Here is a 6,850-nt window from a genome sequence, read left to right as displayed (position 1 = left end):
TTGTCTCCTTACAAATGAAGTATTCTGTGTTGTGCTTCCCCTAATATTAATGCTTATACATTACCAGGGAAATTTCTATGAAAAGAAGTTTTTGAGAAGACAATGAATAATAAAAGTGGAATTGCACTTTGCTAATTTTCAGTGGGGTAAGATTGGACTTTGTTATTTTGATGTCTTTCTGAAGTGTCATAATTTTCATGGCTGCCAGAAGCTGTTTGGAATCTGGAATATTAGCATCCATCTTAGAACTTGTTCTATTATAGAAGTTCTTTAAAATCTTGAATTAACTTAGCCATTTTCATTAATAAATGAATTCAATGTTTAGATATTTCATGTATCCAAATATCAAATACAAATATCAAGTACAAATTATGGTTCTACTTCTAATGCATCCATTTTCTGTTTCAAGGATTCACCACATAGTTGAGTCATAAAAATATTGCATTAATGTGTTTTCAGCAGTACACTAGATAATGCATATTTGTTAAAATATTTCTATGTTGAAATTATTTTACTTATTTATGTGTGCATTCACGCATATATGGACATGTCCTTTACATATGTGATATATGAATAAATATATACACAGGTACACACCTTTGCACACATATGGAGGCTAGAGAAGGAGGTTGGGCATCCTGTTATATCACCCTTTGCCTATTTTCTTGAGATAGGGTCTTTCAGTGGATATTATAATGAACTGGAAACCACCAAGACCTAGTGATTCCCCTCTCTCCATGACTCCAGGACATAGGGAGTATAGGCACACATGTGGTCACACCCACCTTCTCACTTGGGTGGATACTGGAACCCTAACTCATGTTTTTACATTTTTGCAGCAAATTTTCTGGAGAGACTGGTTGATGTCAGGATGTTGTGCTCCATCACTCCCCATCTTATTTTATGATGCAGTGTGTCTCACTGAACATGGAGACCACAGTTTCTGCTAAAATGTCATCTGGAGAAGCTCTGCCATTGTCTCCCTTTACTCTCAGCTTTGAGGTTACAGATAAACGTGGCTACACACAGATATTTCCTTGGTGCTGTTGCTCTGAACCCAAGTCCCCATGCTTTCATAGAAAGCCCTTACTGCTGAACTGTGTGTCCCCCACCCCCCACATGGAAATCTCTGGTTTTTTAACAGTGCATCTCCTTCTTCCTTTTGAGGTCTCAAGGGACTGCTGAAGTTCATATCTCAATGAGAAATCTACATGATGATTTGCATTTTCTTAAGGGTGACTCAAGGTTTGTGTCAGATACAACTGGCTTGGAGCCCTCACCATTAGTACATTTGATACCCATGTTTATATTAAATTTTTAGATGGAGGACTAAGAATGGAATAGTTGGTTTTCAATTTTGACTTATTTCCTTGTTTACCTATATATGTATTTAAGAGGAAAGATGGAGTGAGTTATTACAAACTCCACTGTTTGTAGGTTACCATCTCTCCCTACATTTTGGCAACCTGAAGTAGTATAATCTTCTAACTTCCTAATGTTGCTCTTCACAGTCACTAAATGATGTATTTTTAAGGTTCTTGAGTGTTCGTCATAAATCAACATATTTGGGGACTATGCTGCTATATTTGGTGGAGAAAGAAAAACCATAGTCCTATTTATGTCGTCCTAAATTTCTTCTTTACATAATTTCTACAAAATTTCTCTTAAGTATATGATTGTGTATTTGTTAATTCCTCAACATTAATTTATACTCTGATAATGTTCTTGACATCTTTCCCAAGTAGAATCTCTCATGATATTCTATGAACTCCCAATTAGATCACCACAATGTTTCACTCTTATCTTACAGGGTTTTTTGTTTTTGGTTAAACATAAATAGCCAAACTTCAACCATTATGGCTTTGCCTTTGAGGCATATGAGCCTTTAACTTGATAGTCTCTAAAAAGAAAATTATTGTGACAGAGACTTGTGGAAATACAACTCAGGAGAATGGGAACATGATTACCTCTGGAAGCCATGATCCTGAAACTTGTAGCTGGTTGAGACTCCATGGGAAACAAGGATGACATTGGAATGAACTCTCAGTGGTATTCACATTCTTATTTTACCTGAGAGATTTGCTTTGAAAGAAAACATTACCCATGTTATTTGGTGGAGATACACTTCTCAATTTCTCATCACAGAGTGGACACCCACAAGCTTAAAGATATGTGCATGAACTCTGTATAGCTTTGAGACCATCAAGATGCAGATTGATATGAACAGCAACGTAACTTAAAATTTCAAGTATTGACTTAAGTACCCTATTGTAGGGGGAAATGCTGACCATGCCCACTTGGGGGCTGGCATAGGTGCCGCTGACCGCACCCATTTTGGCATGGTCAGGGTGACATAGTAAGGGTTTAAATATCAGAGAGGCATGCACACAGCCTGCTTTCCCCTCCAACGTCTGGCTGATCTGACGAGCAGGTAACGAGTGTAAACATGGACACTGGCTCCATTGTGTGAGTATTTTCTCTATTAAGTTATCAATCTAGTCATGACTCTACATTGCATTTGGCATTACCTGGGGTCAGGAGTTTTGAATCTAAACCCATGGATCTGTCGTAACATTTGGCGAGATTTATTCCCCTGCAGCACCGGCACCCGTGAAAGCTTTCCCCTTTCCCTCCCACCCCTCCTTGCCAAGATATGCCTGGGAGCACCACTCACCACAGAGTTTTTCTGACACCATCCACTCAAACTGCTAGGAAGCTGTCTGGGAGTTTCATTCCTCCCAGGTCAGTTTCCCGGCGCAAGCTTGGTTTCTGCTCTGTGTCCTCCACAGGTTTCTCTACCCAAGGCTCCTCCCCTTCTGTGTTTCTCATAGCAGCCACCATAGGCACTGCACAGCACACAGCTGAGTAGTTCTGGATACTACTCAGTACCCAGAACCTATACTGCTTGGTGTCACAAAAGGCTATGGCCCTGCAGGTTTTCCAAAGCCTTTTCTCATAAAAATAGCCAATCCCTTCCGTTCCTTCTAACTCAGTCCAGAAAGCATTCAGATATTTTTCTGAGAGTTCATTCCAATGTCATCCTTGTCTCCCATGGAGTCTCAACCAACTACATGTTTTAGGATCATGGCTCCCAGAGGTACTCATGTTCCCATTTCAGGTAGTCTGGAGATAGACTTCACCTCCACAGCTGAACACTGAGCTATCACAACCAGCTACCTGCACCATCTGCTGGTCAAACACAGTCACTGCAGCTGGACAGTAACTGGTACAGATAAACAATGCAGAAAATTGGGGATATTCTTGCTACTTATGTGAATTCAATGTTAGAGGAGGCTTATGACTTGCCAGTGATGTACCTATATACTGTGTTAGCAATCAGCTTTATACTACATAGGATATCTCTAAGCAGAGGATTGAGACACAGGGCAAAGGGCATCTTAGCAAATTGGATACAGGATATAAAAGCCAGCCAGGAAAATTTGCTTTCTAAAATGGAAGATATGGAACATTTACGTAAAGAACTTGAGAATACTAAGTCTGGCCATACTACATTATTAACACAGGTAGAAAAAACTCATGGCCAAATAGAAACCAAATTTTGTTCCATGTCTGATGCTTTGAATCTAAAAATAGCTAAAAACTGAGACAGGATTGGCGATCTACCAAAGGGTAGATCACTTCACGTCTGAGGAATCTACAGCCACAGACCAAAAGCTGGAGTCTAGGACTGGATATTTAGAAGGCAATTTACATGCCATTCAGATACTATCTAAGGATGAGGTTATAAAGTTTTAGAAGCACATGTAGATAAAGAAATAAGGAAACTTACTGATTCTATGAAACTCTTAAAATCTCACATGACTCATGAGATTTAATTTCTACATGAGACTACGGTTGCCAGGCTACACGCTTTAGATGGCAGAGAGTACTCCCAATCTGATGCACCTACTTTGTTCAAACATCAGGAAAACTTTCCTAAGGTTGTTATGCATACACCAATAGTGATCCCAGCAACTATGTCAGAAATATCACAGTCCAAAAAGAATCCACATGGTCAGATGGCATATCAATGGGAACCCATACAATTAAAAGACCTTAAAGGAATCACGGGGTCAGTTGTCTCATGTGGTCTCCATAGCCCTTATGTGAATGAATTATTAAATTCATGGACAACCTTCATTAGAGTGACATCCACATATTGTGAATGCCTACTACAAGCTGTTCTTGAAAATTCATCTCAGATATGGTGGAGAGCTCTGTGGAGGGAGGAGGCAAAAGCCCTAGAACTTCAAGGCATGAAGAAAGGTTATGAAGCTCCCCTAGATAAGATTCTTGGTAAGGGTCTTTATGCTAACCCACAGGCTGGATATGATGAGCATATATTGTCCTTATGCAGGATATCAGGATTAAATACCTGGGACAATATTTGTGAACCTGGAAAAAGCATAGAAACCTGCATGAAGATAGAACAGGACCCTACAGAACAGTTTCATTACTTTTTGCAAAGACTATCCAGGGCAGTAGAGTTACAGGTAGCAGATCCAGAACCTAGAAAAATGATCATATACTCTCTAGCATATGAAAATGCAAACCCAATATGCAAAATAATACTTTGTCTTTAAAAATCAGATCAGCATCTCTGGTAGAATGGGTTTTGTATACATCTAATCTCAACTATAATGTACAAGAGACAGGAGCTTGGATAGGAGAGGCAATCTCAAAAGGTCTAAAAAGACACCAACTGGTTAAATGTTCTCAAGGTAATGACTCATGAGCTTGGGAGGGAGAAGTAATTTCCAGAGGTCAAAATAGGCACCAAGAGGCGACATGCTATCACTGTAATGGAACAGTAAGAAGGCCAATCCCCAGAGGGCCAAGAAGGCACCAGTAACCTAGACAATGCAAATATGGCAGAATAGTACATACTATGAGGAATTGCAGTCATGGAAATTATAACAATGTCTCATATAGAAGGCCTCTGCCTTCTGGCTTGTGTAGATGTGGCAAATTCAGACACTGGACCAATGAATGCAAATCGACCGGAGACATACAAGGAAACCCATTGCAATTGGGAAACTCCTTGAGGGGACTCTTGAAGGACCCCACATTCTTGGAATTCTCCTGTATTTTTTATCAAAAAAGTCAGGTAAGTGGAGAATGATTATAGATCTGAGAGCCATCAATAGAGTAATTCAGCCTATGGGCTCTCTACAGCCTGGAATGCGGTTCCCTTCCTTGATTCCTAAGCCATGGCCGATCATAGTCGTTGATCTGAAAGATTGTTTTTCACTATACCATTACAAGAAAGTGATAGAGAGAAATTTGCATTTACTGTACCAACACTTAATAATTCACAGCCAGTTAAGAGATTTCAGTGGAAGGTTTTTCCAAAAGGAATGCTAAATAGTCCTACCTTGTGCCAGTACTTCATATAAAAACCTCTAGAGTTTCGTAAGAAATGCCACAATCCATTCTTTATCATTATATGGATGATATTTTATTATCAGGAAACATTAGAACAAATGTTTGAAACAGTGAAAGAAGTTATACCACATTGGTGATTACAGATTGCCCCAGAAAAGCTACAAAAAGGAGATTCTATTAATTATTTAGGTTACAAGATAGACTTACAAAGAATCACGCCTCAAAAAGTACAAATTATAAGGTATCATTGTCAAACTCTTAATAGTCATCAGACCATGCTAGGGGAAATTTCTCAAATACAATTATTGGAGTGTAAGGACATGACTTAAAGAATTTAAAAACGGCCCTTAAGAGGACAAGGACTTAAACAGTCCACGAATATTATCCACTGAAGCAGCAAAATAATTACAATGGGTGGAAAGCAGAATACTGGATGCACATGTAGACTGTGTGGACCCTAATTTAGACTGCACTCTGGTTATCTTACCATCCAGAGAATACACTTCACAAATTCTGATGCAGGGGGAAGATGCTATATTAGAATGGATATTTCTGCCACATAAACAGAATAAAAAGCTAAAGATGTACGTAGACGAGATTTCAGATTTGATTCTGAAAGGAAAATTAAGACTTTGTCAACTGACTGGAAAATAACCGGCAGAAATGATAGTACCTTTAATTAATGAGGAAATTTCTTCCTTATGGAAGGACAATGAATACTGGAAGATAGCTTTTACTGAATTTTTGGAAAAATTAGCAACAATTATCCCAAAATTGATAGAACTATATACATAAAAAAGACAATCTGTATCCTTCCAGGTATTGTAAGACAAACTCCCATTTCTTGAGTTCTTACCTTCTACACTGATGCCAACAAATCAGGTAAGGCATTATATAAATCAGGAGAGATAAGTAAAGTAGTTCAAAATCCATATACCTCTGTACAGAAGGCAGAATTATACACAATTATTATGGTACTTATGCATTTTAGAGAACCTCTCAATATAGTTATTGATTCTCAATATGCAGAGAGTGTTGTTTTACACATTGATACTGCAGATTAGTTCCTAACAATACAGAATTAACTTCACTCTTTATGCAATTCCAGGACACAATCAGGAATAGAATTAATTAATAGAATTAATTAATAGAATTAATAGTATAACATATATATATATATGTTATACTGATATGTGATATCTGATATATCAGATATCACATATCAGATCCCATATGGGTCTGCCAGGCCCACTAGCACAAAGCAATGATGAGATGGATTGTTTATTAATGGGAAGTGTGCTAGAAGCCTTAGAATTCCATAAGAAATGCCATGTAAATACCAAAGGTTTGAAAAAGGACTTCTCCATCACCTGGAAACAAGCTTAGGAGATAGTAAGAAACTGTCCTACCTGTTCCTTCTATAACTATGCTCCATTGTCAGCAGTCTGTAACCCTAATAACATTT

At 38.3% G+C, this 6,850-nt stretch overlaps 1 long non-coding RNA gene across 1 annotated transcript; it reads left to right on the top strand.

Annotated features, from left to right (window-relative positions):
• The first annotated feature begins 7 nt into the window (after window positions 1-7).
• LOC118239563 lies at window positions 8-1,341 on the top strand. Its single transcript, XR_004772041.1, has 2 exons — window positions 8-146; window positions 840-1,341. It is a non-coding gene; the product is annotated as an uncharacterized LOC118239563 (long non-coding RNA).
• The last annotated feature ends 5,509 nt before the right edge of the window (window positions 1,342-6,850 follow it).

The sequence above is a fragment of the Cricetulus griseus genome (assembly GCF_003668045.3).
Source record: "Cricetulus griseus strain 17A/GY chromosome 1 unlocalized genomic scaffold, alternate assembly CriGri-PICRH-1.0 chr1_0, whole genome shotgun sequence".
Taxonomy (NCBI): domain Eukaryota; kingdom Metazoa; phylum Chordata; class Mammalia; order Rodentia; family Cricetidae; genus Cricetulus; species Cricetulus griseus.
The sequence above is the reverse complement of the archived record's forward strand: the minus strand, read 5'-3'. Positions and strand labels throughout refer to the sequence as shown.